This window comes from Phalangium opilio, unplaced genomic scaffold, assembly GCF_054372755.1.
Source record: "Phalangium opilio isolate 3A_F unplaced genomic scaffold, DU_Popi_V2 ptg000104l_1, whole genome shotgun sequence".
Lineage (NCBI taxonomy): Eukaryota > Metazoa > Arthropoda > Arachnida > Opiliones > Phalangiidae > Phalangium > Phalangium opilio.
This window is the reverse complement of record NW_028324206.1, coordinates 831,823-850,838: the sequence shown is the minus strand read 5'-3', so window position 1 is coordinate 850,838 and position 19,016 is coordinate 831,823.

The window sequence follows — 19,016 nt, the reverse complement described above, 5'->3', positions numbered from 1 at the left end:
TGGCGTACTACTCTCTGACTTGCGTACTACTCTCTGACTTGGCCTTGATAGCTTTGTTCGTAAATTAGATTCAGATTGAAAATGAATAAATTAAATAAAAATAAAAAAAATCAAGAGTAAAAATCATAACGTCCCTATTGAATTTGCCGCCATTGTTGAAATTTGCACAAAAACAAAGGGTTTCACTATGAAGCGTTCAGGGCAACCTACTAACGACACAATGTCATACACGTGCTCTCCTAAAAGTGATAAATATAGTTATAAAATGTAAACGGGAATGGAATTGTGGTCGATAAGCCAAGATAAGTAAATTTTTCAAATTAATGAGAGGGAATGAATTGACTACCAGTAAACTAAGTTTATTCAATGGAATAGGGTGATGGAACACCAGTTTCTTAAAGGGGCTGTCCGACGCCCTCTCCTTTTTTACCCACCCGCCACGTTAAGCTCTACGAGGAAGATCGTCCCTTGTCCCACCATCCGATTAGCATGCAAGTCTTAATTTAAAAAAAAATTCAATATCTGGGCCTTCAGTCACTTGATTAACTCTCTTCTTATCGATACTTTTTAGGTCTTGGTTAAATCCAACCAAGACGTTTTGATAAATAGAAATGTAGCATTTCGATTAACGAAATTAAATGTATAAATTCGCTAACACCCTTGTTTGGCATCCACTATTAAATATTTACATTTTCCTTTCGAATTATGTCGCTTGCTCTTTTTAGAAAGTCAGAATATTTTAAATATTCAATATTGATCCTACAACACGTACTCCCTTCAAAATAATTATTTTCATGATAAAATGTTTTCGGAAAATGTAATTGTTCTTGAAAAAGCGTAGATTCGTAATATTTTAGATTAATTTAGAGAGAATGGGTCGATTAACAGTAAAATAAGTTGATTGAATTAAATATTGATTAAGGATTGAAGGGATAATAATAACCAAAACAATTGCAATATCTGAACTTCAGTCAAATGATAAACCTCACAAATATCGTTTTTTTTGGCCTTTGTCCAAACCAAGACGTTTTTTCATAATGTATACAATGTCCTACGAGGATCGTTTTAACTATTATTATATCGATAAATTGCATTTTAACGAACGCATCCATAATATTAACACTTTACTCAAAAGAATACTTTGTGTAATAAAATAAACAATGTCAAAATATTCAATGTTTCCTTATTGACAAATACAAAGGGAGACGCTTTGAGTACGCGGTTTTTGAGAGATAATACCCCCCTCCCGCTTTAATAACGTTTTGGGTGGGCTGGGAGAGAGTCAGAATGAGTAACCTCTAATTTTTCCGGTCTGGAACTAGGCAGAGAAAATAAAAAGATGGTAAAAGTCAGAAAAAAAGAGACCCCTAGCCTTGACAACGCTTCTGCGGGTTTCTCGCTTTGAGAATATAAAGACAAAGTAAAATTCTGGAAAAAAGAAACACTTTCCGTTATGGGGGAGTCGGGCGTTCGTGGTTGGGAAGAAAGAGAGACCGTCTTAGCATTATTTATTTATTGAATGAACACTGTTCGTGAAGCCAGCAGAGTGGCTAGTGTACGAACATCGGATACAATATGAGATGGAAAACAGATTAAACAATGAATATAGTGCTAAGAAACACGGTGTAGTATAACAAATGAGACAAGGTAGACTAACATAAGAAATTATATAAACACAGGGAAAAGAAAAAAAATAAAAAATAATAATAATAAATAAAAAGAGAGTAGAAATAAAAATTAGTATCGGGGAGTTAGTAGAACCCAAAAAAAATGAGCTAGTCAAGGGAAGAGATAAATAGGTTCGAGAGTTTACGTCGGAAAGATGCTGTTTTGACGTTTTCAGTAAATTCGCCTTCGCCGTCGCTATTAAAGACAAGAAAGGATCCACGATGGTTACTGCGTTTAGATCCGTTTTAGAATCCGTTAGAAAACAAAAGATTGTCCAATCTGATCACGGAAATGAATTTTTAAATAAGGAACTACAACTCGAATTGAAGCGTTTGGACATGAAGTTCTTCGCCACACACTCGGATGTAAAATGCAGTATGGTTGAACGGTTTAATCGAACATTAAAGGAGCGGATATATCATTATTTTACGCAAAACGATACGTATAAATATATCGACGTATTACCCGACGTACTGGAATCGTATAATAACAACTACCACAGATCGATTAAATGCAAACCCATTGAAGTGACAGAGGAAAACGCGAAAGAAATTAGGTTCAATTTATACGGAAAAGTAAACTTCCACCCCAGTTACATTCCCCTTTGAAATTGATAATTTAGTTAGAATAAGCAAAAATAAAAGAACTTTTGAAAAAGGGTATTTACGCAATTACACCGAAGAATAATTCAAAGTAACAGAACGGATCCCTACAGACCCGCCGGTATATAAACTGAAAGATTTGAACTCCGAGCTCATTTCGGGTGTGCTCTACAAAGAGGAAATATAGAAAGTTGGAAAGGACTTGGAAAACTGTAAATTTAAAATTGAAAGAATAATACGAAACGGACGTTAAAGGAAACGCAAAGTGTCATCTATCATCAGTTTAGTTCGAACTAAGAAGAAGAGAAGGTCGTCATCTTTACATCCAGATATATTTTCATAATGTCGCTCGCGCACCCAAACTCTATGAACAGCGTCAGCTCGGAACTAAATGTTTTTTACGTACCCTATACCCAAACTGGGATATTAGGAAGTCAATGGGTCGAGTATAACTCTACCTCCAACGTAGATGAAAATCAGGCTATTATATTTCCCGTCACCGGGAACTCCGAGTCCTACATGGACTTGAAAAACACGCTCTTGCAAGTACAAGTAATAGTGGTTAAAGCGGATGGGTCTCTACCTAAAGCCGCTGTGTACGATGCGAATGGTGATTTAACTACTCAGGCGGATAAAGTTGGACCCACAAACCTATTACTCTTTAGTCTTTTTAGTGAACTACACGTATCATTGAATGATAGGTCAGTTACATCATGTCTTCAACAAAACGCATTCAAGAGCATGATTCAACCGCTATTGACATTTGGTGGGCCAGCGAAGAAGAGTTTTTTGACCGGAGTACTATTCTATCAAGGCGGGGCATTTTGATGGTTTTTTTGAAAATGAAGGGTTTGAGAAACGGAGTAAATTCGCCCAAAATGGGGTTATAGACTTGATTGGTGTCGTATACGCCGATATATGTCAGCAAAATCGCTTCATCCCTAACCTGGACGATGGGAATTTTAAATTTAACAAAAATCCCAACGAATTCTGATTACATGCGGATGGAATTAAAGCGAAAATTATATTTACTCACGCTTCGTTATTCATAAGAAGAGTTAAACTAACACCCTAGATTATGATTTCACACGCTAAAACCCTGGAATTGGCCACGATGAAATATCCCATAACACGTACGGAATGTAATACGTTTTCCATATCTCAAGGAAATAAGATAGCAGTCAAAGACAATTTATTTAGCGGTCAACAACCGAATAAAGTTGTAATTGGATTTGTAGACCAGAACGCGTTTTTGGGTGATTATAAAATGTGGCATTTTAATTTTAAAAATTACGCGCTGAGTCAAATCGCCTTATCCGTTGATGGGGTTAGCGTCCCGCATAAACCCTTAAACCCCAACTTTAAGGATAACCTATGTATGAGATCGTACGCCAATCTCTTTTTTCAAACTGGACAATGGAATATCGAGGAGGCAGGGCCTTCACCAGAGGGGGGTCCAGGTGGGCCCGGCCCACTCTGCAGTTGGTTTGGCCTTCCCTATGAAATTCATGGGGGGGGGGGGGAATATGGAATAGTTGGCCCTAAAGATACTTTTGTTAGAAGACAGAGCAATTAATTTCTGCGATAAAATGTGATGTGACTTCTTGGAATTTTTAGAAAGTAATAGCTATTCTGATATAGATGCTTAGATGATTTTTACCAAAATAGCATTTTCACTAGGAGAATGGGCTAGTTACCAGGGGGGAGCAGCTATTCTTCCTTGTGTGAATGGTATGAATCCTCCATGTGTGAAAACCAGCTATATCAGGCTGAGAAATAAGCAATTTTTTTAAACTGGAGCTGTGGCCAATAGAGACAAGGTAGTTTAATTGAAAAGCTGGTCACTAACCATTTTTATTTTTGCTCACGCCAGATGGCGTTTGCAAAAATTTTAGACTCTATACGGGACAATTGACGAGGAGAAAGCCACTCTGCAATAAAGTCTTTCTGAGGGTGTACGCTGGGTAGCGTAATACGCGGTATAACGCGGAAATACACTCGGGATTACTTTTAACAGTTTTTATTTCAATATTAGAACGGATTGTAGGCATATCGCCCGAATTTACAGCATTAAAACCTCCAAAGAGGTAATACAGGGAGAATACGCTAGGGGCTGATCCCTCGGACGACGCCGTTCGCTTCTCGTTGACGAAAGGAAAGCCACTCCGTAATAAAGTCTTTTGAGGGTGTACGATGGGAAGCGTATAACGCTAGTTGCCTGATCCCTCGATCGATGTTCGGGGCTCGCAATGTTCGCCCTTTGCCTAGGCGCCTCGCTATCACGGAGATTCGATATTATATACGTAATTAACCTCGTATTTTAAGCTTAAGATGATACTGAGAATAAACTAAGGGGATATTGCAGCTGTGAAGAAGATACCTGCCGTTGGGGGCTGCAAATATCTGGGATTTGAAACCTGCCGTTGAGGGCTGGGAATATCTGGGATTTGAAACGTGCCGTTGGGGGCTGGGAATATCCGTGATTTGATACCTGCCGTTGAGGACTGGGAATATCTGCGATTGGATACCTGCCGTTGGGGGCTGGGTATATCTGGGATTTGATACCTGCCGTTGGGGGCTGCTAATATATGGGATTTGATACCTGCCGTTGGGGGCTGGGAATATCTGGGATTTGAAACGTGCCGTTGGGGGCTGGGAATATCCGTGATTTGATACCTGCCGTTGAGGACTGGGAATATCTGCGATTGGATACCTGCCGTTGGGGGCTGGGTATATCTGGGATTTGATACCTGCCGTTGGGGGATGCTAATATATGGGATTTGATACCTGCCGTTGGGGGCTGGGAATATCTGGGATTTGAAACGTGCCGTTGGGGGCTGGGAATATCCGTGATTTGATACCTGCCGTTGAGTACTGGGAATATCTGGGATTTGATACCTGCCGTTGTGGGCTGGGAATATCTGCGATTGGATACCTGCCGTTGGGCGCTGGGAATATCTGCGATTGGATACCTGCCGTTGGGCGCTGGGAATATCTGAATTTGAAACATGCCGTTGCAGCCTGCAAATATCTGAATTTGAAACATGCCGTTGCAGGCTGTAAATATCTGGGATTTGAAACGTACCGTTGGGTTCTGTAAATATCTGGGATTTCATACCTACCGTTGGGGGCTGGGAATATCTGGCATTTGATTCCTGCCGTTGGGGGTTGGGTATATCTGGGATTTGATACCTGCCGTTGGGGGCTGCTAATATATTGGATTTGATACCTGCCGTTGGGGGATGGGTATATCTGGGATTTGATACCTGCCGTTGGGGGCTGGGTATATCTGGGATTTGATACCTGCCGTTGGGGGCTGGGTATATCTGGGATTTGATACTTGCCGTTGGGGGCTGGGTATATCTGGGATTTGATACCTGCCGTTGGGGGCTGGGTATATCTGGGATTTGATACCTACCGTTGTGGGCTGGGTATATCTGGGATTTGATATCTGCCGTTGGGGGATGGGTATATCTGGGATTTGATACCTGCCGTTGGGGGCTGGGTATATCTGAGTAGGGGAAATATGCCGTTCCCAGTGCAGGTACAGTGGAAGGCAGGGGAGAATGGAGGATGGGAGGATGGCAGATGAGACTTTGTACGTAAGACTTTTGATTGACGTACCCCTCTCTCAGACCTGCTAGAGGGCGTTTTTGATTGACGCACCGTGCTCTCGCACCGGCAAGGGGTGTTTTTGATTGACAGGTCAATGAAGCGTATTCGATTCACAGGTGTAGAAGTACATACATTTTAGTATGAAGATAGGGTGAATTATGATTTAAGAAATAAACGGTATATTAATTAGATTAAAATTTGAACCATTAATTTCTCCCGTATTAATCAAATGGTTAAGGGGGTATGAAACTCCAGATGACGTTGTGGGAAAATAAAGAATCCCCAAAAATCCTTAGTGGGAAAAAGTATATATCCCCATAAAACCCAAGTCACTAGATTATTCTAGAAAAATTAAAATTCACCATAAAACCCAGGTTAACGTTGTTTAAGGCCATGTGTTTAAGGCCATGACGTAAAATGTACAGTCAAAGTTGTAGATTGTACGAGAATAATCTTCCCGAAAAAACCCACGGCGTAAATGACATTAATGTACAGTCAAAGCTAGGATGCTGATCTTATTAAATAGTATAAATAGCCAGGACCTGAATTAAACCACCATCACAATCTCACTAAAGTTCGACGGGGAAAGAGGGAACAGCAACCAAGTACAATGCAAGTATAATTTTTGTGGACTTGGTGTTTTTTTAAAATTAAAGTTTGAACCGTAAATTTCTGTGTTAACAGGAAATTTTTTTTACCGTCCGTGGTTGTTGACTTTGATTTTCTTACTTGGAGAATTGTTGGAGTTGAACGGGAACAAATAGCCAAAGAAGTGGCCGTTACAACCGTCTTTCGCGCCCCCATACAGTGAAAAAGAACTTACATACGACACTGTGCGTCAGAAAAGGTGGCTTCTAAACAATTTACATGGCCTTGCCTGGAATGACGGGGTAACCCCTACGAAAAACTCGGGGAGTGCCTCAGGTCTGCAGTTCAAGGCTACGACCGCGTATTCTGTAAGGGAGAGGAAAAGTGTTTATTTTTGTTGAACATTATTAATCGGGAAGTTATAGACTTGAATGGAGTGGGATGTCCCAAAGCCAACGAAATCAACGATGAATGGACCCATGATTACATGCATGCTTAATCATAAAACTGTCCGTAATAATAAAAAGTATTTATGTGCACTATCTAAAGGTATATTATTTTCCGAGTGGATTTATAACCACAAAGAAATTGTAAATAAAAATTTAGGAGACGAATAAATATGAAATTCAAATTGTAACGTTTATTTAATTTACTTTTTTTTCAAATTTGGTATGACACCGCGTAATTAGCAATAACACTGTGATTGACTAAAATGTCAACCTGTCAATTACCGCCCTGTCGAGCTGGGTGGCGAGCTCGTGTTCCTCCCCACCATTTAAGTTATTGCGGGCATCCCGCCTCCTCATCATGAACCTGAATATGGCGTTTTGAACGCTGATAATAGTACATAAGAGGAAAAATTGTCTTAGCGAATATATGTATATTGTAATTAATGTAAATAGAATTAAATATTTGATAATGTGTCATACCCATATCCATCGCAGTTCGGGGATGGGTGTGCACCATCCGGGGCGGGGTAAGCTCCATTGATATCCCTCGTTGGGCTAAGGGGGGTGGGGGGAATCCCAAAATATATTAATAAATAATCTAAAACCTAGCTATATTTTCAACACACACCTTGGGCGGGCGTATATATCCCGAAATTAGATCCTCTAGGGTGACCAAAAAGGTCCGGATAGAGGAGGTGGCCATACTCGGGAGTAAAAAAACACGTATGGTATCCATGATGCTAAACGAAATTAATTAGCACTACTTATGGTGGGGTGTATAAATATGGATGAATTTACCGGAATCCATCACAGTTTATATTTAATACTACTTCTTCGTTAAAATCATCGAAATCGCCCAGGTCGGCGCTAATTACATTAAAACAAACTTAATTATTGATACTCAACAACAATAATAGAAAAATTCACTTACATATCCCCGGGATGGATAATTGGGAATGTATCCACAGAATCACCCCCCTCATCATCATCACCATCGTTTTCGACGATGAAGTTTAATACTTCATTGGCTCCCTCATCTTACAAGAAATCATCCTCCACTTCTTCAATTATTAATGGTGGACCATGCGGTGGCAGGCGAAATGGGTGTTGGCGATCCGGTGGCAGGTAAAATGGGTGCTGGCGCTGCGGTGGCAGGCGAAGATGTTGGCGATCCGGTGGCAGGCAAAATGGGTGTTGGCGATCCGTTGGAAGGCGAAATGGGTGTTTTCGATGCGGTGGCAGGCGAAATGAGTGTTGGCGATCCGGTGGCAGGCGAAATGAGTGTTGGCGATCCGGTGGCAGGCGAAATGAGTGTTGGCGATCCGGTGGCAGGCGAAATGAGCGTTGGCGATCCGGTGGCAGGCGAAATGGGTATTGGCGGTCCGGTGGCAGGCGAAATGGGTATTGGCGGTCCGGTGGCAGGAAAAATGGGTATTGGCGGTCCGATAGCAGGCGAAGTGGGTGTTTTCGATGCGGTGGGAGGCGAAATGAGGGCTGTCGATCCGGTGGAAGGCGAAATGGGAGTTTTCGATGCGGTGGCAGGCGAAATGGGTGCTGGCTCTCCGGTGGCAGGCGAAATGGGTGTTGGCGATCCGGTGGCAGGCGAAATGGGTGTTGGCGATCCGGTGGCAGGCGAAATGGGTGTTGGCGATCCGGTGGGAGGCAAAATGGTTGTTGGCGATGCCCTGGCAGGCAAAATGGGTACTGGCGGTCCGGTGGGAGGCAAAATGGTTGTTGGCGATGCCCTGGCAGGCAAAATGGGTACTGGCGGTCCGGAGGCAGGCAAAATGGATGTTGGCGATCCGGTGGCAGGTGAAATGGGTGCTGGAGATCCGGTGGCAGGCAAAATGGGTGTTGGCGATCCGGTGGGAGGCAAAATGGTTGTTGGCGATGCGGTGGCAGGCAAAATGGGTACTGGCGGTCCGGTGGCAGGCAAAGAAGGTGTTGGCGGTCCGGTGGCAGGCAAAATGGGTGCTGGCGCTGCGGTGGCAGGCAAAATGGATGTTGGCGATCCGGTGGCAGGCGAAATGGGTGTTGGCGCTGCGGTGGAAGGCGAAGATGTTGGCGATCCGGTGGCAGGCGAAGATGTTGGCGATCCGGTGGCAAGCGAAATGGGTGTTGGCGCTGGTTATCAACCATAATTTTCTTCAAGTATTGCGTAAACCTACTTTCCAAATAATGCAACTCTATCAAAACTAAAGAGTGATTTATATTTGTAATTTTCTAAAACTGTGGCAATTAAATTCAATACGGTATTTAAGGTGACGATACTACGATTAGAAACACCAAATTTGAAAAATAACGGGACTTTTTCTGGACCATAGAGAGGTTTCCTAATTGGAGGGGGTAACTTCAAAGACTCATAGTGTGGTTATGATTAAACTTTGACCTTAGTGCCGGGTATTTTTCAAGGCCCGGACGTCTATTAAAAATTGATGTTCACAAAATGTTATTATAAAAAGTAAAGCACTACTGTTACCGGCTCAATTTATGCATTTTTGAAAATGAGGGGGGACATTTAAGGCGCACTCCCCTTAAACGACAACACTGAGCCTCTCACAAAAATTAGGGCATGTACGCCTTATTTATGGAATTCATAGGAATTTTAGTTTGAATTTTTAAACCAATTGGTTGCGCCATAAAAAATTAAAAACCCATTTTCAAAATGGGGGTTTTTCATCCCCTTCCCCCCCTTTAATACGGCACTGCCAAAGTGGGAACAGCGATTTTATTTTTCTTTGACAAGCCTAAAATGATAATCAGTAGTAAAATCGGTTTTTACAGAACTCCCAAGGAGAATTACAATCCCCCCTGTACTATACGGCCTATCCGCTTCTCAGAACCATCCTGAAATATTAAGTGTTTTTGTATTTTTCAATAACAAATTGATATGTAAACATTTAAGTTCGAAACTTTTCCTAAATTCAGTGTTTTTCACAGATACAACTGTAAATTATCCTCTTTTGATCTGTTTTGAAAATCTGTATTCTTTGCCGTAATTTTATACTATCTGAATCTGTACCATATGCTCTTTTTATCGGGTTTTTTCATCTTTGGCAGCTGTGTGCATGGTAGAAATTTTCATTCAAATGTAATTGCTAAAAACAAAAGTCTTAAAATCTCTCATAAAAATAATAATAAATATCATAAGAAAATAATATATAGCTCCCTATTAGTATGAAACTCTCCATTTAAGCCATTTAAACAGCATTTTCTTCCATTGAAATTTGTAAAAAGTTTCTAATGCCACCTATGAAGAGTTTTTGCCGTTAAAAAGATGAAATACTTCTTTGGAAAATTTTCAAATTTTATATTGTAATTAAATAGTTAAAAGTCTAGAAGTTATTATTATGATAATTATAACTATAACTGATTAAGTACATGTCAAAATTATCATAATAATTTAATAGATGGCGTGAGATTTTGGCGAATGAGGATAGCGCCTACACTGGTACGGAGTAAGGAGCATCTTGTGTCTCTATGGGTGCGGCGATATTTCCCCGGCCTATCGTGCCTTTCGCGGACACCTTAGGTGGTGGCGGTGGTTTCGCCCCCCTTTTACTCGTAGTACCGAAACTTCTCCCACGGGGCGTAAAAGCGTAAGCGCGCCAAATTTGGGAGCAAATGCTGTAGTATGAAAATGTACTACGTTCCATACTTTTAGGGAGCAATATATTATTTTCTTATGATAATATTAAATGGTACTTTTGAAGTTGAAACAACATATATCTTTAACATGAAATTATTCTAGCATTCAAATTCATCAAAATTGTAGATCTTGGTGTTGGGTTTTATTAAGAGGGACTTTTTATGGTGGGTAAAACCCAATAAAACCCGCGGGTTTTTTAGGCTGGGTTTTTAATTCAAACCCTGATCGTAAGGGTGTTGGGGGCACGGTAGACACAGCCGAGTGTGAGCCAGGTGGTAGAAAGTTCGGGTTCCATTTCAATCCAAACTGACTGGGCTAATTGATCAGGGAGAGAAAGTTCGTGAAATAGGAAGTCTGACATGCGGTAGATTATGACACCGCCTTCAGGGCGATGTGGAAGGTCAACGAGGATCAACGTAAACCCTGAGAGATTGTAGACGGTAATTTTGGTGAAGGTTTCCCAGGTTTCAGTGATACATATAAAATCTGCACCCCATGCTTAAGATAGAGTTTGGAGATCTTTGCGTTTACAGTAGAGACTTTGAGCATAAACATACACTACTTTCAGAGATGAAGCTGGTTGAGTAATTGCGGTAGGTGGTGGTGAGGGGGGGGGGGGGTTTGAGACTGAGGTAGTGGGAAAAATTCTTGGCTGGCGAATGGGACATGCCTTGGGAGAGGGAAAAGTATTTTTTTGGAATGGCGGTAGAGCTAGGGTCTATTAAATTAGTCGGATGGGATATGTCCCACTCAGGGGGCAAAATTTGGCCAAGCCTAATAACTTGGTTAAATTCTACATTGGCTCGCCGCCTCCGAAGATCTTCAACAAGTAAATTATGGGAGCAGCGTTGCTCGGCAGAGCGATCAAACGATTTAGGATACTCAAAAGGGTTCTGGTGCCGCCAGTCCTGGAAAGCATGTGTGAAGTATCGGCCATAACTGAGGTAAATTAAAGCCGCAGTGGGCGGGGATGGCGTTGGCAGTAAGTGCCCACACGATCTATACGGAATTTCTAGGAATGCAAATAGGAGAAGTCTAAATCTTGGAGAATCCGGTAAGCGAACTGGGAGTCATCACTATAAGTCCGGAACATGAAATAGTCGAGCATTATATTTCCTAAATATTAAACTTTACTTTTGCCATGGTAAAAATATTATAATAAAAGACTAGTTTACGAAGAAATACTCAAGGTAATCATTGAAACTTAATTAGGTGTAAAATTTCTAATAAAGGTGGAGAGCTTTCGACCCGAGGGTCTTCATGAGTCCAAGCCAACTGTTGGCTCTAAATTATCACAGAAATAAAAACCTATGACGTCATCTCGGTTTTTTGTTAATCAGATTGCGCCCTCTTACGGCTAAGATGTTTATCATCGATCACACCCCATAGTGTTGATTCACTACTACCCTGATTTAAATTAAGTGTTCCAGATTTTTTGATAAATAGGCCTTCAATAAATTTTCTTTTTCGCCAATGTTTTTCATGATATAAAATCTTTGGTTCTTTAAAGTCTATTATGTGACCTTTCGACTCCCAGACGTGTGTAGCTAAGCCATTCTCCTTATTAAAATTTTTTATACATTGTTTATGTCCATTGAATCTATTTTTTAGGGTTTGTTGGGTTTCGCCAACATAAGTTTTACTACAGGTTTGGCAATTTACTTGGTAGACAACGCAACGGTTCTCTAATAAATTTATGTTTTGTTTTGGTCTATTTTAACTAGGTGATCTCTGACCGTTTTTCCCCCCGCATGAATTAATTGAATACCAAATTTACCCTTTAAAAGTTTATTGATGATTTGGATAATTACTATTGATTAATTGCTTTTTAACTAAGGCTTTATCTATGCCAGGTTCGTCGGATATTTTTAATACAATATTTTAGCAGGGTTGGCAAAAATCCGGATTTTTCTTGAAAAAGCCACTGGTATGGTTTTTTGCTGGTTTAAAGCGGATTTTATTGGATTAATCTGGCTTTTTTAAACTTCTCTCTTGTGCTTAATTATAGCGCTTCTTTTTACAATTAGTGCGCTAGTTTTCTTCTGCTAGGCTGTCTAATTGAGAATCATTTTTATTGTTCATAAAAGTTGATAAAACTATAGACATTTCCCTTAGAGATGAGTAGGGCCCTGATTTAATCGGGATTTTTCAATCCAACCCTACCCATATCGGGTCGAAAAATTCTAGGCTTTTTACTTTACCAATTTTTACATTATGGCTGTGGGATGAATTAAAATTTAAATATTGTTTACAATGTGTTGGCTTTTGATAGAGAGTGCATTTTAAGCACAAATTATATCCTGCTCTTTTAGTTAAAATGTTAAGAAATGGAAGAATTCCATTGTTTTCAAGTTCTATTGCAAATTTAATTGAATTATCCAAACTTAGTCCAACAATAAATTTGTATTATCCCTAACGTTTATTAGAATAACAAAGAAGTGATCAACGAACCTGAGCCATAGTTTTATATTTCGTGCCATTCTTTTCTGATTATATAATTTTTGTTCTGGAAATTCCAAGTATAGATTTGCTAAAACACTAGATAATGGGTTGCCCATGGCTAAGCCTCTAGTTTGAACGTGTAATTTTTCCTCAAAGCTAAAGTATGTGTTTTCAATGCATATTCGACTAAGTTCCACAATTGAACTAACGGATAAATCAGTTCTATTTTTTAAAATGGGATCTAGTGTTAATTTGGATTTTAGTACCTCGAGAACACCATCTATCGGTACTCGAGTGTATAAATTTATTACATCTAAACTAAGGATCGAATCAGAGTCAAAAACCTGTATATTTTTAACTTTTTCTAGAAAATCATAAGAATTTTTGAGGCTACGTTTAGTATTGTTAATGAGGGGGAGATTTAGCAAGATAATATGGGCCCCAGTAGCACTGCCGACGTAGGGCCTACATGGTCGGATTTTTATGTTACCGACGAGTTGGTAAAAAGTCACTAATAAGACGGGAGAGTAATGGTTTGAAAGTCGAAATGTCCGCCTGGAGGGACGATGGCCCGCCGGTTTTCCTACTGTTTTGAGGCTACTATAAAACGACTGTTGGCCGACTATATGTCGGCGTCATTATGCCTACCTAAAGCCGCGCTCAATCCGACGATTTCGCGGCTTTTTAGTATAGGAACGGTAAATCGTCGGTAAAGGGCTGGTAGAGTAAGGGTTTGAGAGTCGAAATGTCCGCCCGGCGGGACGACGGCCCGCCGGTTTTCAGACTGTTATGAGGCGACTATAAAACGACTGTTGGCCGACTATAGGTAGGCGTCATTATGCCTACCTAAAGCCGCGCTCAATCCGACGATTTCGCGGCTTTTTAGTATAGGAACGGTAAATCGTCGGTAAAGGGCTGGTAGAGTAAGGGTTTGAGAATCGAAATGTCCGCCCGGTGGGACGACGGCCCACTGGTTTACCGACTGTTACGACACGAATGAAATACGACCCTCATTCAACACGTTTGAGAGTCGACTTAACCGCCTGTCAGCAAGAGGTCCGACGCTTTTGCGACGATCAAGCCTTAACTCGAGGTCCGACGCTTTTGCGACGATCAAGCCTTAACTCGAGGTCCGACGCTTTTGCGACGATCAAACCTTAACTCGAGGCCCGACGGTTTTGCGACGATCAAGCCTTAACTCGAGGCTTCATTCGCTTATAGTAAAGGATACTGATACCTAGTATTGAAATTTCTTTAATACATTTTCAATGAACCTCACTTAAGAATATGTACTTTGAATGTTTCAAGTAACATGCAGGTCAATTATAACAATTTCAAATATTAAACGATGTATTCTATATGACACGACTAGTCGAATGGAAATATTAGCTGCCTAGCTAATTGGTTTTAACAAAAAGTAAAATTTTTCAGGGCGAGTATAATATTTACATCAATTAAAGCATTTATTAATATTCATAGTTAATATCTTCGATGTGGCCATCTCTTAAATTACAAAAATCTTAATGAAAAATATACACTTACAGATTTTTTAAGGAAAAAGAAAAACATACAATTCTAAAGGGTATTACTTGACACATTTTTCTCTTAAAATGTTTGAAACCGCAAAAACATTCTGTAACTAAAACAAATTGAGATCTATTTTGGAATTCAGTATTATTTTCACAACCAAAAATATTTAAAATACTTAATATATAAGGTTTTTGAACTCCAATCGCCCCAAAACACTTGCTTGTTTTATATTCAAACAAAGAAACTGAAGGTATACATAAACGTTTAAGTTTTGGTTTCACTTTCTATGGGTGTGGTTCCCAGCAGATGAGAAGCTAGGTAAAAAAGCAAAGGCTTATGCATAAAACTGGCTCTAAGATAAATTGATAATTCAATAACAAAATTCAAACCTTACGTGACAAACGAAGACGTTTCTAGTTTATTTAGTGTGACAAAGAACCTTAGCGATGAAATTAAAAGTTAGCAAGCCTATAACTAATCATTTTCGACCACAAAAATCTCGTTTAAACATTCTAACGACCCAGCCGCGTCAGAGATGCTGGAAAGGCTAACTTGCTTTCGCACTAGCAGCGCCCTCTTCGATGATGACGTGCATGGTTTCATTTTACTCTTTTAAAACGTGACCATACCGACTAGCGGGAAGGAGTTGGTAATCAATTGGCAAAAATGGTTTACATGTTTTGGACGGTAGGCAAGCCTACTTCAAACCACCACAGTTCCAACTGTCGGATAAATGTCGGTTACTAAACGGCCTAAGAATAACTTTGCTTTAAATTTTACTCTTCTTAAACGTCACAATACCGACTAGCGCGAGAGAGTCGGTAATCAATTGGCAAAAAATAAGTTGGAATTTTCTAGACGGTAGGCAAGCCTACTTTAAACCATCTCTGTTCCAACTGTCAGATAGCTGTCGGCATTGCCAACTAAAAGAAGTAGTCGGCTTCATGAGTCGGAAAAGTGTCGGAATAAGCATGGTACAGCTGACTGGACCGTAAACCGACTATTCGACCTTTAACCGACTGTTATGCGGAAGGCTTGTGCTACTGGGGCCCCAGTAGCACTGCCAACGTAGGGCCTACATGGTCGGATTTTTATGTTACCGACGAGTTGGTAAAAAGTCACTAATAAGACGGGAGAGTAATGGTTTGAAAGTCGAAATGTCCGCCTGGAGGGACGATGGCCCGCCGGTTTTCCTACTGTTTTGAGGCTACTATAAAACGACTGTTGGCCGACTATATGTCGGCGTCATTATGCCTACCTAATGCCGCGCTCAATCCGACGATTTCGCGGCTTTTTAGTATAGGAACGGTAAATCGTCGGTAAAGGGCTGGTAGAGTAAGGGTTTGAGAGTCGAAATGTCCGCCCGGCGGGACGACGGCCCGCCGGTTTTCAGACTGTTATGAGGCGACTATAAAACGACTGTTGGCCGACTATATGTCGGCGTCATTATGCCTACCTAATGCCGCGCTCAATCCGACGATTTCGCGGCTTTTTAGTATAGGAACGGTAAATCGTCGGTAAAGGGCAGGTAGAGTATGGGTTTGAGAATCGAAATGTCCGCCCGGTGGGACGACGGCCCACTGGTTTACCGACTGTTACGACACGAATGAAATACGACCCTCATCCAACACGTTTGAGAGTCGACTTAACCGCCTGTCAGCAAGAGGTCCGACGCTTTTGCGACGATCAAGCCTTAACTCGAGGTCCGACGCTTTTGCGACGATCAAACCTTAACTCGAGGCCCGACGGTTTTGCGACGATCAAGCCTTAACTCGAGGCTTCATTCGCTTATAGTAAAGGATACTGATACCTAATATTGAAATTTCTTTAATACATTTTCAATGAACAACACTTAAGAATATGTACTTTGAATGTTTCAAGTAACATGCAGGTCAATTATAACAATTTCAAATATTAAACGATGTATTCTATATGACACGACTAGTCGAATGGAAATATTAGCTGCCTAGCTAATTGGTTTTAACAAAAAGTAAAATTTTTCAGGGCGAGTATAATATTTACATCAATTAAAGCATTTATTAATATTCATTGTTAATATCTTCGATGTGGCCAACTACTACTATCTCTTAAATTACAAAAATCTTAATGAAAAATATACACTTACAGATTTTTTAAGGAAAAAGAAAAACATACAATTCTAAAGGGTATTACTTGACACATTTTTCTCTTAAAATGTTTGAAACCGCAAAAACATTCTGTAACTAAAACAAATTGAGATCTATTTTGGAATTCAGTATTATTTTCACAACCAAAAATATTTAAAATACTTAATATATAAGGTTTTTGAACTCCAAGCGCCCCAAAACACTTGCTTCTTTTATATTGAAACAAAGAAACTGAAGGTATACATAAACGTTTAAGTTTTGGTTTCACTTTCTATGGGTGTGGTTCCCAGCTGATGAGAAGCTAGGTAAAAAAGCAAAGGCTTATGCATAAAACTGGCTCTAAGATAAATTGATAATTCAATAACAAAATTCAAACCTTACGTGACAAACGAAGACGTTTCTAGTTTATTTAGTGTGACAAAGAACCTTAGCGATGAAATTAAAAGTTAGCAAGCCTATAACTAATCATTTTCGACCACAAAAATCTCGTTTAAACATTCTAACGACCCAGCCGCGTCAGAGATGCTGGAAAGGCTAACTTGCTTTCGCACTAGCAGCGCCCTCTTCGATGATGACGTGCATGGTTTCATTTTACTCTTTTAAAACGTGACCATACCGACTAGCGGGAAGGAGTTGGTAATCAATTGGCAAAAATGGTTTACATGTTTTGGACGGTAGGCAAGCCTACTTCAAACCACCACAGTTCCAACTGTCGGATAAATGTCGGTTACTAAACGGCCTAAGAATAACTTTGCTTTAAATTTTACTCTTCTTAAACGTCACAATACCGACTAGCGCGAGAGAGTCGGTAATCAATTGGCAAAAAATAAGTTGGAATTTTCTAGACGGTAGGCAAGCCTACTTTAAACCATCTCTGTTCCAACTGTCAGATAGCTGTCGGCATTGCCAACTAAAAGAAGTAGTCGGCTTCATGAGTCGGAAAAGTGTCGGAATAAGCATGGTACAGCTGACTGGACCGTAAACCGACTATTCGACCTTTAACCGACTGTTATGCGGAAGGCCCAGTAGCACTGCCGACGTAGGGCCTTCATGGTCGGATTTTTATGTTACCGACGAGTTGGTAAAAAGTCACTAATAAGACGGGAGAGTAATGGTTTGAAAGTCGAAATGTCCGCCTGGAGGGACGATGGCCCGCCGGTTTTCCTACTGTTTTGAGGCTACTATAAAACGACTGTTGGCCGACTATATGTCGGCGTCATTATGCCTACCTAAAGCCGCGCTCAATCCGACGATTTCGCGGCTTTTTAGTATAGGAACGGTAAATCGTCGGTAAAGGGCTGGTAGAGTAAGGGTTTGAGAGTCGAAATGTCCGCCCGGCGGGACGACGGCCCGCCGGTTTTCAGACTGTTATGAGGCGACTATAAAACGACTGTTGGCCGACTATAGGTAGGCGTCATTATGCCTACCTAAAGCCGCGCTCAATCCGACGATTTCGCGGCTTTTTAGTATAGGAACGGTAAATCGTCGGTAAAGGGCAGGTAGAGTATGGGTTTGAGAATCGAAATGTCCGCCCGGTGGGACGACGGCCCACTGGTTTACCGACTGTTACGACACGAATGAAATACGACCCTCATCCAACACGTTTGAGAGTCGACTTAACCGCCTGTCAGCAAGAGGTCCGACGCTTTTGCGACGATCAAGCCTTAACTCGAGGTCCGACGCTTTTGCGACGATCAAACCTTAACTCGAGGCCCGACGGTTTTGCGACGATCAAGCCTTAACTCGAGGCTTCATTCGCTTATAGTAAAGGATACTGATACCTAGTATTGAAATTTCTTTAATACATTTTCAATGAACAACACTTAAGAATATGTACTTTGAATGTTTCAAGTAACATGCAGGTCAATTATAACAATTTCAAATATTAAACAATGTATTCTATATGACACGACTAGTCGAATGGAAATATTAGCTGCCTAGCTAATTGGTTTTAACAAAAAGTAAAATTTTTCAGGGCGAGTATAATATTTACATCAATTAAGGCATTTATTAATATTCATTGTTAATATCTTCGATGTGGCCAACTACTATCTCTTAAATTACAAAAATCTTAATGAAAAATATACACTTACAGATTTTTTAAGGAAAAAGAAAAACATACAATTCTAAAGGGTATTACTTGACACATTTTTCTCTTAAAATGTTTGAAACCGCATAAAAATTCTCAAATTAAAACAAATTGAGATCTATTTTGGAATTCAGTATTATTTTCACAACCAAAAATATTTAAAATACTTAATATATAAGGTTTTTGAACTCCAAGCGCCCCAAAACACTTGCTTCTTTTATATTCAAACAAAGAAACTGAAGGTATACAAAAACGTTT